Below are 18,863 nucleotides of genomic sequence, written 5' to 3' on the forward strand. Positions count from 1 at the left end.
CAGAGGAATCCAACTTGCTACAGAGAGGTGCATATCTAGAACATGCCCCTACAGTAGCGGGCCAGGGTCCAAGTTCATCTTGCCCTAATTAGGGAAGCCCATTAAGGTATTGATTAGTCTACCATGTTTTTAGGCTGGAAGGAGGTGGTCCTTTTTGTAGGGTTATACCCAAACTGTTTGCCTTCCTCCGCTGATTTTTCTGACCTTCTCTTTCGTTGGCTTTAGGACTCTGGGCACCTTTCCACTGCTAATCAGTGCTAAAGTGAATTTGTTCTCTTTTCTAAAACATGGCATGATTAGTTTACACATTTTTGGCATATTTAATATACCTGTAAGTCCCTTGTAGAGTGATATCCCATATACCCTGGGCCTGTAAATTAAATGCTACTACTGGGCCTGCAGCACTGATTGTGCCAACCACAGAAGTCGCCTTTCAAGCCTGTCTCAAGCCTGCCACTGCAGGGCCTGTGTGTGCAGTTTACTGTCACTTTGCATTTAAAACTACTTTCCAAACCTTAATATCCCCTTTCATTACACATATATCACACCTAAGGTAGGTCCTAGGTAGACCTATGGGCAGGGAGCTGTGTAAGTAAGGTAGGACATGTCCCTTTATTGTGTTGGATGTCCTGGTTGTGACAAACAGCCTATTTTGTTCCTCACTGCTGTGAGGCCTACTACTCTCATAGGCTAGCGTTGGGAATTGCCTTATATATGTTTAAGTGGTAGTTCCTGATCTGAAAGGAGTAACATTAACATGTTTGGTATGTTGAAAATGGTAGTGATAAACCCTGCTTACTGGTGTAGTTGGACTTTTCATACTACTTTAGAAATACCAATTTTAGAAAGTGGGCATTTCTCTGTACTTATGACTATTTTTGCTTTGCAACCTGACTCCAATCTATGGCTGGGCCTGGGTGACAGCTACCTACACTTTGTGCATACTTTCCAGACAGCCATTACACAGGAAGGGTTGGCTGTGACAGGTTTACATCTGCATTAACCTGCTTACTGATGGTCTTCCTGGCTGAGAGAGGGAGAGCGAGAGAGAGCGAGAGCGTTCACACTTTACAATTGTATAGGCTTTGTCCTGTCTTCACACAAAGGGCTGATTTATCCCCTGATGTCTGGAGCCAGGGCTGGATTGTTGCACACTTCTAAAGGCTCTTTTCAAGTTCCCCTTGAACAAAGAAAATATGAGTATAACTGCAGGTGCTCTGACCTCATGATTTTCGACCCTGCGTTGACTTGTAACTGTACATTGCTGGCTCTACCTACTGCACCAGATACAGCTGTGCTGCCAGGAGGACCGCCACTTGAACTACTATGCTTTGTTGTGCTGGCCTTCTGAACTGCCTGCGTGTGTTTTTTCTTTCCCAGTGCTCTCCAAGGAAAGGGTGGCTTGCCCCCTCCCTGTTTCTTTGGGATGTATGAGGATTCCATTACAACCAACTAGCTGAGACGGCTATGTGTGCCTATCAGGGGTGGGCGGAGCTTCACTACACGGAATTCCACTGTGTTGAATAAAAACTCCATGAAAATCTGCTCCACCCGTAAAACTGCGGCAGAGCTTGGCCAACTCAAAAACGCACATCAAATTCCCCCAACACAAAGCACATACATCCCACTGCAGACCAAGTGCACTCAGACACACCTCACCTGCAGTCGGAGTGTTCTGGTGGTTGGCTGGGGCAGTGGGGGGCTTAAAGCGCCCAGAGCTAGGCGGTGTGAGGGCAAGAGGCACTGGAGGGGGGAGATCAGGTTTCAGCCAGCGCATCACACCCCTTACCTTCTCCCTGGATGCAGATCCTCGATGTCGATGAACAGATGACGCTCTCCGGCTGCCTTCTGCATCCAGCCTCTGGAGGATTACCTCGGCCTGCCTGGTCTGCAGCAGACTTGGAGCTGGCTGCTGGTGTTCTGTCGGTTGAAGCTCTCCATCTGTTAGTGCCCCCTTCTCTTGTGTGAGCATGCGTGTTATTGTATGTGGGTACACTAGAGACCAGCAGCAACTGCGAGCCCCCATCCCAGCTCTGCGCATGCACCATGCCACTTGGCTCCTAGCTATACTGCTGCAACAAAGGAAATAAGTAATAACTTAAGTTAATATAATGCTGTTGTGGTGGTGGGTGGTAAACTCTGCTGCGTTACGACTGGATGCTGAGTTTTCTGTCGAACTTGAGTGGTAAAAACTATGAAAACTCCACCGGCAGAGCAAAGTTTACCGCCCACCCTTACTGCCTATGCTTCTCGTGGCCTCAAACTAATGCGTGGTGAGAGCTTCATTTTCTCCTCTCTGACCTAATAACTAGAGCGCGGCGAGCACCTTCAGTTGTCATTCCTTTTTAACCCAAAAAGAAACTAGCATGTGTTAAGAGCTGGGATTGGCCTCTTGTGGAGTCAAAGGGGGCGGGTTGAACACTTCTGTGTTTTCCCCCAGCACGTGTTGAGCTCTGTTGATCCCCCATGGATGGTGTGGTGAAGCTCAGTGAGGGGTACATGTGGAGCACTCCCCTGTAACTTTGAGGTGAGAGTGCCGTGTGTTAGGGTCTAGAATACAGGTGGCAAGATACATGTAAAGTTACAGCCTTAATGAGTGTCAGGGATTTTCTTAGTTCACTGAGTTGGCACTTTGGTGACGGCCCTTAACTCTCTTAAGAGGCCTTTTTCCCCATGAGCCAATGCTTGGCTTACTTTTCCTGACTAGTGACCACGCCCCCCTTGTGTCGACATCCTGGTTTCCGAAGGAGATTATCACGCTTACTGCCTTTGTTTCCCTGTTCGAGTTTCTTCTGGATATCTTGATGGCAAGCCTCATGGAAACCTGCTTGTGTTGGAGGCTTTGTTGTAGTTCATTGGTGAGTTCGCTATGCCGTTCCATTCCCGTACGGGAGCCGGGTAGCGCAACTCGCCGCTTCTCATTTATCCCCGCCTGCCCGCGTGTACTCTCTGCTCCGCTCTCTTCCCATATTGAAGCTGGCCAGCGACACACCGCCTTTCATTTCCCCCCGCCTGCCCGCGTGTGCTCGCTGCTCCGCTCTCTTCCCATATCGGAGCCGGCCAGCGGCACACCGCTTTTTCATTTCCCCCTGCCTGCCCGCATGTGCTCGCTGTTCCGCTCCATTCACGTACCAGAGCCGGCCAGCATCACACTGCTGCTATCCTCCACTTGCCTGTTCACGTGTTCAGCGCTGCTCCTCTCCATTTACCCTCAGGAGTTTACCAGTGTTCCACGCTGTTGAGATTATTTGTATTTCTGGTGTTGTGAGAGAGCTGCAATCCCACTGCATTCCAGTATGGAACCGGCCAGAATTCCACTTGTTGCAGTACCCTTTGTTCTAACTGTCGACACTGCTCCTTAATCACAAATTAGGAGTAAGTTTAACTATCTTTTGGTTACCTCATATTTCTTTTTTGGTGTGATTAGCTTCTCTTCCTAGGGACCTAGTTATCCCCTGGTAACCTTGTATGAGTGTGGTTGTGAGTGCATTTTCTACGTCCCTGAAGCGTCCAAGCTTCCAGAAGATTTCTCCAACTCCTCTTCAGAAACGTCTGCGACCTGTGAAATTTCTTGACATAGGATATTCCCGCTGGTAAGTGAACTATAACTATAGATACTGACATGCATTAATGCTCAAGACTTATTAGTGACTTGTTTTCAGTAAAACACAATTTGTATTTTTATCTTTTAGCACTCTATCCAGTTGCATCTCATCAAAGTTACCTGTTGTCACCTCTGGGGAAGAGTGGTGGTGACTCTATGGTTTATTCCCCTCACTTTTTGACATACACTTCCGTGTGAGTGAGTTTCTATACCTCCTCCTGGAGTTGTTGTTTAACAGCATTGGGACCAGCATCTTCGCTCCTGTGGATTCAGCCGTGGATCAAGTTGGGTGTTTGCTCTGCCGTGGCACTATTTACCTGCTCAGTGACTACTTATCTGCTCAGTGAATTTCCTCCCATAGGATAATATTGGTGATTCTATGTGAAAACGTTTCTAAGTGTCAACTTTTAAAATACAATAATATTCCTTAGAAATCACTACTGTAACCAAAACGCTTTTACTCAACTGTTTGCAGGAGATTTACCAGGAATGAATCTAGGATCCAGTCCTGTGGTTAGAAAAGTAATCCATAAAGTAACTAATTGCATTTAAGTAGAAATTCCCATTCAGCTCAATGTTGCATTGTGTTTGAAATTGTGTTGCCCATTGCAACAACTGTAACTACTGTACTCAAAGGTCTATTGCCAAGTTGGCAAGTATTTAAACTAAAGTAATTCATTCTGAGAAAGTATATTTTTTAATGTAATGTATAATGTAATTATAATGTAATTTAAAAAATAAAATATCTAAAAATAAATAGTTTAAACAAATGTAGTAAATCAGTATAAAAAAAATTGGTAGACAGTCAAAATATCGAGTTGTAAATGTCGATGTACCATATTATCGAGTCCAAAATATCGATGGTAAGAAATTTCGCAAACAAAAATATCGTCGTAGAAAATATCGATTTATGTGTGTGTCAAAAATATCGAAGACATGAATTTCGAAATCAGTAATATCGATGCTGAAAATATCGATTGTCAAAAATATCGATATGTAAAAGTGATGTTTTAAAGTACGTTAAGTAATGATCTAGTTAAATGTTGTTTATATATAAGGTAATTTTTACATATAATTTTATTATTTTTAGTTAGAAGTCTAGGAGAGGAATGTAGAGTTTATAGGGGATAAGGGTGGGTAGTGTATTAAAAAAGTATAGTGTAAAAATGGAATAATTAATTTCGCAATTGAAGTAAAATTTTAAATTTGCGAAATTTTATTAAAATTATTTAAAAAAGCGAAATTTTATATAAATTTATTGAGTATTGTTAAATTATTTGTTCTTTGCTTTTGTATATATATTATTAAATTGTGTAAATATATCTAAATATTTCATTTTTAACTAAATAATTGTATATTAATGTTAGGAGCGGGATGTAGAGTTTATAGGGATAAGGGTGGGTAGTGTTTTAAAAAAGTATAGTGAAATTGTAAAATTTTAAATTTCGCATCTCCTTTAGATTTCAAATTTTCGATATTTGTAAAAAAATTTTGTAGTAGTCGAAATTTGATCGAAATTTAGGGAGTACATAAAACATTATGATTAATTTTTGTGTATTTACAAAAAAGAATTATAAATATTAAAATATTACATTATATTTTTATAATATTTGTACAATAAATTTAGGAGCGGGATGTAGAGTTTATAGGGGATAAGGGTGGGTAGTGTTTTAAAAATATATAGGGTAATTATATAAATTAAAATTTCGCAATTTCATATAAATTTGCGAAATTTCAAAAATTTAATTTAATATTTCGAATTATGCGAAATGATATCGATTGTATTGGAATATAGTACTTATTTTTTAAGTTTGCTGTTGTGTATGTACTAAAATAGATTTGTAATTATAATATTTTTATATATTTGCTAAAAATATTTGTCTAATTATTTTATGAGTGGGATGTATACTTTCAAGGGGATAAGGGTGGGTAGTGTATAAACAAAGTATACTCTAATCATAGAAGTAAAAATTTCGCCTTGTATTTAATTTTAGTTTCGATTCGAAATTTTATATAAATATTATTTAAATACGAAATTATGAACACTATTATGTTGTTCTAAATTGAGGTATTTTGTGTATGTAGTAAAAAGAATCAAACATATATAATGTAGTAGATATTAAATAAATAAATTTATCATATTTTTAGGAGTGGGATGTAGACTTTATAGTGGATCAGGGTGGGTAGTTTTATCAAAGGTACATTTTGTGCGTTTAGGGTCTGTTTTTTGTGTATGTGCGAAGGGGTATTTTAAGTGTTCAGGGTCAGTTTTTGGTTTGTGGGTGAAGGGGTTTTGTAAGGTTTAAGGTTCAGTTTTTAGTTTGTGGGTAAAGGGGCATTTTTAGGTTTCAGGGTCAGTTTTTAGTTTGTGGGTGAAGTTGTTTTGTAAGGTTTCAGGGTCAGTTTTTAGTTTGTGGGTAAAGGAGTTTTGTAAGGTTTCAGGGTCAGTTTTTAGTTTGTGGGTAAAGGGGTATTTTTAGGTTTCAGGGTCAGTTTTTAGTTTGTGGGTGAAGGTGTTTTGTAAGGTTTCAGGGTCAGTTTTTAGTTTGTGGGTAAAGGAGTTTTGTAAGGTTTCAGGGTCAGTTTTTAGTTTGTGGGTAAAGGGGTATTTTTAGGTTTCAGGGTCAGTTTTTAGTTTGTGGGTGAAGGAGTTTTGTAATGTTTCAGTGTTAGTTTTTAGTTTGTGGGTGAAGGAGTTTTGTAAGGTTTCTGGGTCAGTTTTTAGTTTGTGGGTAAAGGTGTTTTGTAAAGTTTCAAGGTCAGTTTTTAGTTTGTGGGTAAAGGGATTTTGTGAGGTTTCAGAGTCAGTTTTTAGTTTTTGGGTAAAGGGGTATTTTTAGGTTTCTGGGTCAGTTTTTAGTTTGTGGGTAAAGGGGTATTTTTAGGTTTCAGGGTCAGTTTTTGGTTTGTGTGTAAAGGGGTATTTTTAGGTTTCTGGGTCAGTTTTTAGTTTGTGGGTGAAGGGTTTTGTAAGGTTTCAGGGTCAGTTTTTAGTTTGTGGGTAAAGGGGTATTTTTAGGTTTCTGGGTCAGTTTTTTGTTTGTGTGTAAAGGGGTATTTTTAGGTTTCAGGGTCAGTTTTTAGTTTGTGGGTGAAGGGTTTTGTAAGGTTTCAGGGTCAGTTTTTAGTTTGTGGGTAAAGGGGTATTTTTAGGTTTCAGGGTCAGTTTTTAGTTTGTGGGTAAAGGTGTTTTGTAAGGTTTCAGGGTCAGTTTTTAGTTTGTGGGTAAAGGGGTTTTGTGAGGTTTCAGAGTCAGTTTTCAGTTTGTGGGTAAAGGGGTATTTTTAGGTTTCAGGGTCAGTTTTTAGTTTGTGGGTAAAGGTGTTTTGTAAGGTTTCAGGGTCAGTTTTTAGTTTGTGGGTAAAGGCGTTTTGTGAGGTTTCAGAGTCTGTTTTCAGTTTGTGGGTAAAGGGGTATTTTTAGGTTTCTGGGTCAGTTTTTAGTTTGTGGCTAAAGGAGTTTTGTGAGGTTTCAGAGTCAGTTTTCAGTTTGTGGGTAAAGGGGTATTTTTAGGTTTCTGGGTCAGTTTTTAGTTTGTTGGTGAAGGGGTTTTGTCAGGTTTCAGGGTCAGTTTTTAGTTTGTGGGTGAAGGGGTATTTTTAGGTTTCAGGGTCAGTTTTTAGTTATAGGGGTACAGGGAAAACATAAATTAAGATTCTATTTAAATTAAATTAATTATATTAAATTAAATTTAATGATATTACATTATTCATTTTTTAACATTTTATTTTTTATAGTAATTAATTATTATTTAATGTCCTGCAGTTACTTAAATTAATTGTTAATTGGAGTTGGAAGAGTAAATTTAATATGTTCTGTGTCCTGCACTTACTCTAATTAAATGGTGATTGCATTTCTAATTGTAAATTAATCACGGTTTTTGAGAAGCAATTACCTAAAGTAAATGGTTATTGGAGTCGGAATATTTAAAAATTTAATTATGTGTCTTTCAAATATTGATATTATATGTATATGGGTGTATGATTAATAATTGTTATAACTTCAGTGTATAGTATGTTATTTATTTACATGTGGTATATAGAAATAGATAGAACATTACAGTTATAATACATTTGCAAAAATACATAACAATGATTTTGTCATAGGTAATACAAAATAATGACACCAGTTTTCTTTCCTGTAAATTTTTTTATTCAACACTTGAAATATACGAACATATATACATTTTATTAAGCTATCTTTGGTATACATATAAACAAAAATGGAGGACAATGTTCTTTTAATAATCACATTTTACAGTAATTTTCTTGACAAGTACTTTTAATTTGTAGAGAAAAAATGGTTAGTTCACATAATGCAATGTATGATATTATACATACATAATACTATTATTGTTTCTTAATAAAACATCAAACATGTGTAATGAAAAACATAAGTCACAAATTTTTAATACATATAGTGATATACTGATGATGATATTAACATATGAACACTTTTACATTTATAATATAATATAAATATCCTAATTAGAACATGTACATCATCATCAATGATTCTTTTAACATTACAATATTCTTATGTATGATTATTATTATTAATAAATACGTTTTAATAATAACAATTTTCACATATTAGTCATATTGTAAACAATTAAATCTGATAAACAAATACAATATTACACATTTAGTTATATAATAATTTTAATAAATATTACATTAAATATTTTTATATTTTCATACTTAATGTAATAAATATTAAAAGTATGTAATATATAATTAATATACAGCCAAAAACATTTTCTATTCACAATATACTATACAATTTTTTTAACATTACACATAATTTCGAGCCATATATATAACAAAAATGGACATTTATAGTAGTACTTTTCACAGTTACATATAATTTGGATCGTTTATTTTGTAACCACGCTTTGTCTTTTTGCGTTATTTTGGTAAAGGGAAAGTCGCGGTTGGAAGCAGGTTCACTTTTGAGTAGGTACGAATCTACTTTTATATTTTTAAAGTATTGTAAATTAAAATTAAAGGTTATATTTTGTTATTTTGGGGTTGGCAATTAAAGTATGACTATTTACATATAATGGAGTGGAATCAATACGTATTTTCGTTCACGACTTTTTGAGCCATTTAAAATAGTTGGAGTTAATGAGTATGTGGTATAATTTAATTAAATTAAAAATAAATAGGAATGTTATGTTTATATATTCTGGGATACTCGTTAGTGTTATGTCGGTGGGATTGTTTAGCTGTTTTTTTTTCTCGTATTTTGAAACAGCTATTTCCGTTTCCGATTATTTTTTTTTTTGGGAAAGGAAGTGTGTTTCAGTTGTTAGAACGGAGATGATTTACATTCTTCCTTTATATTTTGAGTTCTGTGAAATATTTTTCACACTTTAAGATAACAGTCGCTATTTTAAATGGCATTTAAATAGTCGTTTAATTTGGATGATGGATAGTTTTTGCAGAGTTAAAGAAAACATAAATAATGATTTGTTGGATTAAGTCTTTGATATTTACACATTGTATTGTCGGTAAAGGATTATCTTTATGATGTTCTATTTAAAGGTAAGTTATAAATTTATGTTATTTTATTTGGATGGAAGCAGTTTTTAAAAACAAATATTGTGATATAATAATATATTTATTTAGTCTTTTTAGAATAGTGTTAAAAAATAAATTAGACTAAATAAATATTTTTTTATTATATTAAAATATGTGTTTTTTAAGATTAAGGATATTGTTTGATCTCTATCAATTAATTTAGTTATAGCAATTAGTTCAATGTTTTGGCTATCATTTTTAAATATTCCAGTCCTCTTGTTGTAGGATATAGTTGGACTTGCTGTTGAAGATATAAATACATTTGAGCAGTTTGTCTAGAGAGTTTTGGTTTCAGTTGTATGACTGATTGCTGCATACGTAGTTCCTGAAAGCTTTGCTCTTTTTGTATAGCTGTGACTAGCTTGTGTAATGTGGGTGTTGTACGTCCAGTAGAAGAGAGGAAGGCATTGTGCCAACCTTCAACAGCATTGTTCGTTTTTGCCTCTTGGTTGAGTGTTGGTAGATAGACATTCCACCAGGGAATTGCAAATTTTGGCTGGCGTCTGTGGCCTGACCTATGTAGTCTTCCTACCCAGTTGTCCTCAAAGTAATCTAAAAGTGGGGCGAGTCTTTGCTCATTTTGGGTGTAGAAAGGACTTTCAATTAACAAATTGTAATGTTCGGCCACATCAGTTACTGGTACATATGCCAGAGCAATAAGATGTTTGATTTGGCATGCAAAAGTTATATTTGTTGCATACTCAACACTAAGGGCAGATTTTTGTAAATGTCTCCAGAGACATTGATTGAAATGAAAATAACATCCTTGAATGGATGTGTGTGGGTAAGTTTTCAAAATAGAATTAATCATAGCTTGCTCGAAGTCTATGATGATTTTCATTGGGAAGTAGTCAGAACTTTGTTCCTTTATTTTTTGTAAGATTTCTGAGTAAGTTGTGGCTTGTTTGTTTGGTAATAAACAATATATGAAGGGGATACAGGTATTATGATATTGCCCATGAATTGTGTATAACTGGTAGAAAGGTTTTGGGCATATAGAAAAAGTACCATCCATCATCCAAGTAGTACTTTCAGTTAATTTTTTTATATTGTTATTAGTTGCAAACATGATTATTCTTTTGTCCTTGCTATGATTATCATAAAATATAAATGGCTCGTCATTATGAGTAATTACAAGCTCTGGCGGAATTATGACTTCTTCAAAAGTTTTAGGAGTTGGTATATTGGGTCTACTTGCTTTTTTTGTTCTTGCTATTGTTCTTTTAATGGTGGCAATAGATGGTAGCTGACCTCTTGCTTCTTTGGGAACTTTAGGTAGTAATTCTTTCAGAATTACGTTGGTAGGTAGTTCTGATCTGGTACTTAATTCCTTGATATTTTCAAGAGTGGATCTCACTTCTATTTCCGAGATGTTTGGTGGGTGATTATGTTCAGTGGTATTTATAACACTAGTTTCCCTTGTTGTAGCACGGCCATAGCATTTATTGGAGTAATATTTTGTACACTTCCAATTCACTTTAAGGTCTTTTTGTTTCTCCTGAGTATAAATGTAGCCCATATAGCATATCAAAAATTTGCCTTTCTGAGATGTAATAAATGTTGCATCATCACTCATTCTTGACTTCTGGTATCTAGAAAAGTTAATATACAAATATTAATACAATCTGAAATGTATAAAAGATTTTAAATAAAGCTAGTATTCTTCTAGTAATTTACTTACCACCAGTAATGTTCTATTTATCGAAAGTAGATGCTTGTTGAGTTAGATGTTGTTCGTCTATTGCCACGGTCTGTTGAGAAATAATTAAGTATGTTATAGGAAAAGTTACCATTTGTTTTTTGGTAACTTTTGTTTTACGTTATAACGTCTCTAAAAATAGTTTTGTTTATTTGACATTAAAAAGAGAAATTTCCAAGATTATACTAACAGATGCATAAAAAGAGTCATTTTTATTTCTAGTACATTCTATAGAGTTTATAAAGACTAATTATGTTTTATTTATGAACTTACCAAGAGAATTATAGTAGTAGCAGAATGTTTGTTGTTTGATGTGAATTATCTGTTTTCTGTACCTTTGAGTTCTGTTTAGAGAGAAAGTTGATGAAAATTACGAATGCGTTTATATGTGATATAAATAATACACATTTGTTATAAAGCATTGTTACTTAATTGCTAAAAAGAACCGGGGATGATACATGTATTATGAGTAAAAGCACAAAAAAACATATTTAAGAACAGGAAGATTATACTAACAGATGCATAAAAAGAGTCATTTTATTTCTAGTATATTCCATAGAGTTTATAAAGACTAGTTATGTTTTATTTATGAACTTACCAAGAGAATTATAGTAGTAGCAGAATGTTTGTTCTTTGATGTGAATTATCTCTTTTCTGTACCTTTGAGTTCTGTTTTGAGAGAAAGTTGATGAAAATTACTAATGCGTTTATATGTGATATAAATAATACACATTTGTTATAAAGCATTGTTACTTAATTGCTAAAAAGAACCGGGGATGATACATGTATTATGAGTAAAAGCACAAAAAAACATATTTAAGAACAGGAAGATTATACTAACAGATGCATAAAAAGAGTCATTTTATTTCTAGTACATTCCATAGAGTTTATAAAGACTAGTTATGTTTTATTTATGAACTTACCAAGAGAATTATAGTAGTAGCAGAATGTTTGTTCTTTGATGTGAATTATCTCTTTTCTGTACCTTTGAGTTCTGTTTAGAGAGAAAGTTGATGAAAATTACTAATGCGTTTATATGTTATATAAATAACACACATTTGTTATAAAGCATTGTTACTTAATTGCTAAAAAGAACCGAGGATGACACATGTATTATGAGTAAAAGCACATTAAAACATATTTAAGAACAGGAAGAAAACATTTTTTACACAGCATTGTAACATTTTTTCCTCAAAAAATTCTGGATTCACACTATGTATTAAGATTTACAGGCTAAGAAACAAAGTATAGAGTTTTAAATTAGGCCAATAATTGGCAAATAACGTTAAGTAAATGTTAAACATATGTAGATACCTTTTTAAAATTTAAAGTGTCCTGTATCTTGAAGTTGAAGTATAACTTGATTTGTTTGTAGAGTCTGTTTAAAGGTAAAGTACATAAAAAAATAACAAAATAGGTTACAAATCTTGGTCTATAATTAATAGACAAAAAACATTAGAATTTATTAACAGAGCTATATGATTACTTACTTGTAGTTTCAGGACGAATTTTCTTGAAGAGAAGAATATAGATGGTGCTCCCAAAATTGGCAGTATGTGGTCACGAAGAATATTTCCTGCAACTTGTATGGCTGTTTGTGATTGGTTTATATAGTCTATGTGTAATTAAGTTAGCCATCTGATTGGTCAGATATGTAAAGACGAGTTACTATTGGTTAGTTTGAATTTTTTTTAAGTTAAACATTTAAGATATATCTTCTTATATAGTTTATGTTGAGGAATTGAAATGATATATTTATGTTAAAAAAAACTCTTGTAATAAATAAAGGTTATATAAAATGAGTACTAAGTATTAAATAAGTATGTTTACAAAGAGTTTATATACAAATTTCGTCAGTTTGCGAAAACACAATTTTGTACACTAAATGTTACTTAATAATTTGAAAATACATTAGTGAAGTCATTAGAAATGTGTGTATTACTTAGAGAATAGATTTATTGGTGTTATATATAAAAAATGGAGTATAATTTAGCTATCGATATTTTGATATAGACGAAAATAGTGCTATCGAAATTTTTGTATTCAATATTATTGTAATGTGTTATATGTAGTATTGAGTGTCGATATTATGGTAATCGAAAGTAATGCTAACGATATTTCTGTAGACGATATTTTTGTGCATCGATATAGTTTGCTCGATATTATTGTAGTTTTCATGTTAAGTATAGGGTGTCGATATTAGTGCTATCGATATTAGAGACTCGATGTTATAGTAGGTCGATTTTTTAGAAATCGATAATCTGTCAGTGATTCAAAAAAAATATATAACAATTAATACATTTAAACATTAGCATTTAAAAACCCTTAGAAATTCACAGAAAAAACATAGGTTTCACAAATGTTATAGTTAGGAATTAGCATTTAAAAAACCTTAGAAATTAACTGAAAAACCATAGGTTTTAGGGGTGCTATAGTTAGCTGGACATTTCACTCGTACAAACCATTGAAATTCCTCTGTTATAGTTAGTTGTACTAAGTATAACTCACGCGCCCACAATCCACTGGGATGATGATACATATTACATCATTCATGACATGATCAGTGACGTCACTGATGACATCTCAAATGACATCACTGATGACATCACTGATAACATCATCCATGTGACAATCTGATACATCTCTTCATACACTAGTATAACCTTTCAACACTCATTATAATATATGGAGTACCATATTTGAAACTATTAACACACCAATACAAGTTTCTAAAAACCCACTCAGTGATACCTACATCTACACACACATCTAAACACTTACCAATAGATTCACTCATACATGCTAACAAAGATCAATAGAACACTATTAAATATACTTATACACCTACATCGATATTACACACCAGCACACATCCTATTCACTTATGTAATCATCCTACTCACTTATGCAATCAATTGATCATACTTACAATTACTAAGCTACACACTTATACAAACACCACTGTATTTATTTATATAGATAGTAACTCATACTTAGGGACCGATGTAGGTAAATATGAAATACCGATTCCTAAATACAGAATTTTACCAATTCAGTATTTAAGAATCAGTATTTCATATGTAGCTGCTAAAAATTCGGTAAAAAATACCGAATCGATAATATTCGTTATTACTCAATCTGTAATACCGATTCGGTAATAGGGAATCACCTTCCCATTCATTTCTATGGGCCGTAGGCCCATAGGAATGACTGGGAAGCCATACACTATTAACGATTCGGTAAATACCGAACCGGTAATAGGGGGAGCGTATTCAAGGGAGGCAGGGTGTCACATTGACACCCTGTTGCACTCCTGATTCGTGCATATGTACACATGTGGTGCACATACATGCCCTTATGGCATGTATGTCTGCCACATGGCACTGAGAAAAAAGCAAAAAATTGCTTTATTTAAGGTATTCGGTATTTACCACCAACTTGTAGTTGGTGGTAAATAACAAATCCTGATAGCAAAAATGCACTCACTTGAGTGCCACCTACATAGCTTTTAAGGATTCGGTAATTTACCGATTTTTTAAAATAAGGATTCGGTACTTTACAGATTCCTTAAAATCAGGAATCAGTAAATTACCGAATCCTTAAAACCTGCCTCCTACATTAGAAAAGGCTAAATACCGGTCGGTAATGGGATATTTACCTATTTTCGGCCGTTATCGACCGGTATTTAGCTACCTACATATGGCCCTTAGTGTGTTATAAAATCACTATTGCAAGTATACAGTTTTCGACACACTCATTCATACAATCACTGAATCTTATGTATACTTATTTATATGCAACAACTGTCACATAGACTGTCTTTTATATTTCTACTTTGTAGGACATGTATCATTGAGAAATATATTTACTCATCACCTCATCCATAAAGAGATTCACTCACCTAAACAACTGTTTCCAGATACAGTCTTAACCTCACATATCTACTGTTAGACCTGGCATAATTGGCGTGAGTCTCCCTTCCATTTTGACGGATTGCCTCCTCTGTTTTGATATGTTTTTGCTGGTTATATGCTTTGGGCACTGTGCCACTGCTAATCAGTGCCACAGTGCAAGTGCTCCCTATGTTAAATTGATGTAATAATTGGTGATTCCATGATTGGGTTATTTGATTTACCTGTCAGCCCCTAGTACAGTGCACCATGTGTGACCAGGTCTTGTAAATCAAATCCTGCTGGTGGGGAGTGTAAAAAAACGATGGATGTAGGCCCAGATCCCTGTACAGGGGTGAATGTATGACATTGTTCTGCATTCCAGTTTGGTGGGTCAGCGCTCTAGCTGCAGGGGGAGAATCAGGCATAAATACCGCTTGGACCTGCGGCAGCTCTGGGAGCAGAGGGGGTCGGTGGCAGCTTCCTCCCGCGCTCGTTTGGTGGCTAAGGTGATCCCATCCACGAGCTTACTAATCTGAATGCAATTTTAAATACTTGAACTCTGTTTTAATGTGAAGGGGACATTTTTATTTGTTGTGCATTACGGTGATTGCTACTGTACTCGCGCTCCTTAGCACTTACCTGGAAGGGTCTCGCCTGAACTCAGTGACCTGTCCTACCCGCCCTGGTCCGACGCGGTAACTAATACCATTGCGCGGAGGACCTGGTAGGTAGAGTCAGGCACTTCCAGTTTGGTGGGTCAGCGCTCTAGCTGCAGGGGGAGAATCGGGCATAAATTCCACATGCCCCAGCGGCCGAGCAGCGGGCGCGTGCATCGGGCGCGCTCTGGGAGCATGTCCTAATAGTGAATTACAGCCATTTTCGTGTTTCACTATTGCAAGGCTACCTGTTCTCCATAGGCTAGAATGGGCAGTTTTATTATTACATTCTCATAATCCTAACTGACTCAGGGAACATGGTAGAAATTCGGATTTAATATGCCTGAACTCAGAATAAATAAAATACATATTTTAGTAAAGTTGGTTTTAATATTCTGTGTTTCAAAATACCACTTTTAGAAAGTTAGATTTTTTTGCCTAATTGTCCAGGCCTGCCTCTGCTAGGTTGTGTATTCCTTGTCTGGGTTTGTGAGTGACAGGGCTCGGGGAATTCCAGGAGACAGGCAGGGGAAGCCCAGTGGTGAAAAGAGAGATCTGCATCTAGATGGGAGGGAGGCGCTGCACCTGGGACCTGAATAAGGCTGGGCCTTCCCTCTACAATGCTGCCCCCACCTCCTGTGGCTTGCCTGATGTCTCTGCCCTGCACTGTGAAAAGAGAGAAGGAATATTGTCAACAAAGTGCTCCAGAGCTGTGCTTTCCCTCCCCTGTGGGGCGTCTGATGTCTCTGCTCGGGAACTGGTGTGGACTAGAGAACAAAGGATTTTGGGGTATAAATATTGGGACCCAGTCCCAAGAACTTTAGATCACTTTTGGAACAAGAAACCTTTTGCCAAGGAGAAGAAGCAAGGAAGCTGCAGGAGTTTTACTGCCCCTCTGCCAGTGTGCTGTTTGCTGCGTTGGCCTGCAGTGGTTGCTTCATTGCAAAGGAAAGGAGAATGAACTTTTTAAGGACTTTCATCATCTACAGAATATTCTCCAAGGGCTTGAACTGTGCTTGCCTCCTGCTGAAGTCTCAGGGACAAAAGACTTCATCTCCAGCTCCCCTCTGAATTTCCTTGCTGGGAATTCTATCTACAGACCTTTGTGTATCGCTTGGAGCTGGAAGCGCGACGCACCGAGAGGAAGCGTGTCACCGCCGCAGCTGAAATCGTCGCATCGCTGGAGAAGCGGGATGCCGCCGCATCTCCCAGAGAGCGTGTCTTAGTGAAGGCTGCCAGCTGTCGCATCGCCGGAGAAGCGTGATGCCATCGTGAGAGTCGCCATCGCATCACCGGAGAAGCGTGTCACTGGGCCAGTCGCGGCTCCAAAGTACAGAGTCGTCGTAAAGCTAACAGGGCATCTACGCATCATCATCGCATCGCCGCGTCAAAGGCACCATCTTCTCACATCGCAACCGGATTATCGCATCAAGGTGCCATCTTGCGCACCGGAACGGGCCAGCAGGCTGAGAATTTACGCATCAACCCCGCACCAGTAGGGATCTCGACGCATCCCCTATTCTGCACAAGCATTGAGGCACGACGCATCATCTCCCCCGGATCACGGAACCGACACATCTCCCCTTTTGCAAGCCTTTTGTTTACTTTGCGTTACGCATCCAGGTACTTTGTTGAGACCTTTGTCGCATTGATCATCAACTTGAACTAAGCAACATTTTATCATCTTTAAGCAATATTAAGTGTAGTATTGTGGATTTTTGTCGTTTGTGGTCTTGTGTTAAGGCTATATAAAGAGCACTTATTTTTTATAAAACCTGTGTTGTGTCCATCTGTAGTGGTTTCACTGTATTACTGTGTAGATTCACAAATGCTTAACGCACTGCCTCTGGGATAAGCCTGCCTGCTCGTGCCAAGGGGGTGGGCAGGGGTTATTAGGGAGTGTAATCCTCTTATCCTGACTTAGAAGTAATGGTCCCTATTTGGACAAAGGTGAATACCATTGCCAACTAGAGACCCCCAGATCTAACATTGGTGGTCAGTGGTGAGAATTTGGACTTTGCATTTATGTTTTATATACAGTGATTGGTGTACACTACTAGTGAGTGCAGACCAAACGTGACCACATACTTATTTTATTTTAGAATCTTTTTCCTTGGACTGTTAGTTTTTCCTGAAAACTCCCAATTCTTACTACCATGAGTAAACCAGCATCTGTTGCATCTATGGATCTTGAATTTAAGGAAGAGAGGTTGGAAACCTACACTGCGAAACAGCTCAAGCATCTCTGCAGGAAATAAAAGTTGCTACACCAGGCATTTCTAAAAAGGATGACTACCAGAAGGCGCTGAGGGCCTGGGTAGAAGCCAGAAATTCCCCTGATCTTGTGGTGGAGCCAGTTGGGGATGCAGATGGGCCCATTGAGAGGCCAGTGTTTTCAGCCGGGGGAGGGGGACTCTCTCCACCTGGCAACAGTATCTCTTCCAAAGACCTGTCCCCAGAGAGTTGGAAGACAGGGAGAGAAATAGGGCACTCAAGCTGGAGTTGGCTAAACTTAAGATGGAGAGTCAGAGGAAACAGAATAACAGGTTGTCTTTGGAAAGAGAGAGAATGAGAATGGAACATGAGAGGATGTCGAGGGAGTTAGAAATCAAGGGCAAAGGCTTAGAAATCAGCCCCTCAGGTGGCAGCGCACCTTCTGTGCCTTCAGAAGGCAGGAAACATATTCCCAAGGATGTCAGCAAAGATTTTCAGAAAAGTCAAGATATTGGGCAGTGGTTTGCAGCCTATGAGATAGCAATGTTGGCTCATCGGGGCCCTGAGAAGGATTGGGAAGGCCGCTTTTTAACTGAAGGTGGGGAACATTTGTTAGACATTCCCAGTGAGAATAGGATGTCTTATGATCACACGAAAGAAGCACTGATGACAAGGTCTTGTTTAACTCCAAAACTCTATAGAAAGAGTTTCAGGAATTGTAAGAAGTTGGAGGGAACCACTTGGGTAGAATATGTGTCTTTCTTTTGCAGAGCTATGGATGGTTGGGTGAGGGGTAGCAATGTGGATAATTTTCAAGCGCTCTATGATTTGATTGCTAGGGAGCACTTGCTAATTGTTTTCCAGAGCTATGTCAGCACCTTATTGATAGCAAGTTGACTAACCCTAGGAAGCTTGCTGAAGAGGCGGACCGCTGGGTCAGTACCAGGGTCCACAAGGGTCTTGTGGGAGACTCCACCAAAGGTGGCAGGGTCCCCAGCAGAAGAGTGGGTGGGACAAAGGTAAACACCACCCGGTCAGATGGCCAGTATAGCCCTGGGTGGGGAGGAGATGGGTGCCCAAGGTGGGTGGGGTCCCGCAGAATTCTCTCTTGTCTCATTAGGAGACTTCGAGATGGTCCCTAAAACTGAGCTGCCTGATAACACTAAGAAATACAGGCAGTGGATGACCATCAATGGCCATAGAGTGGAGGCTCTG

Source organism: Lissotriton vulgaris, chromosome 10 (genome assembly GCF_964263255.1).
Source record: "Lissotriton vulgaris chromosome 10, aLisVul1.2, whole genome shotgun sequence".
Lineage (NCBI taxonomy): Eukaryota > Metazoa > Chordata > Amphibia > Caudata > Salamandridae > Lissotriton > Lissotriton vulgaris.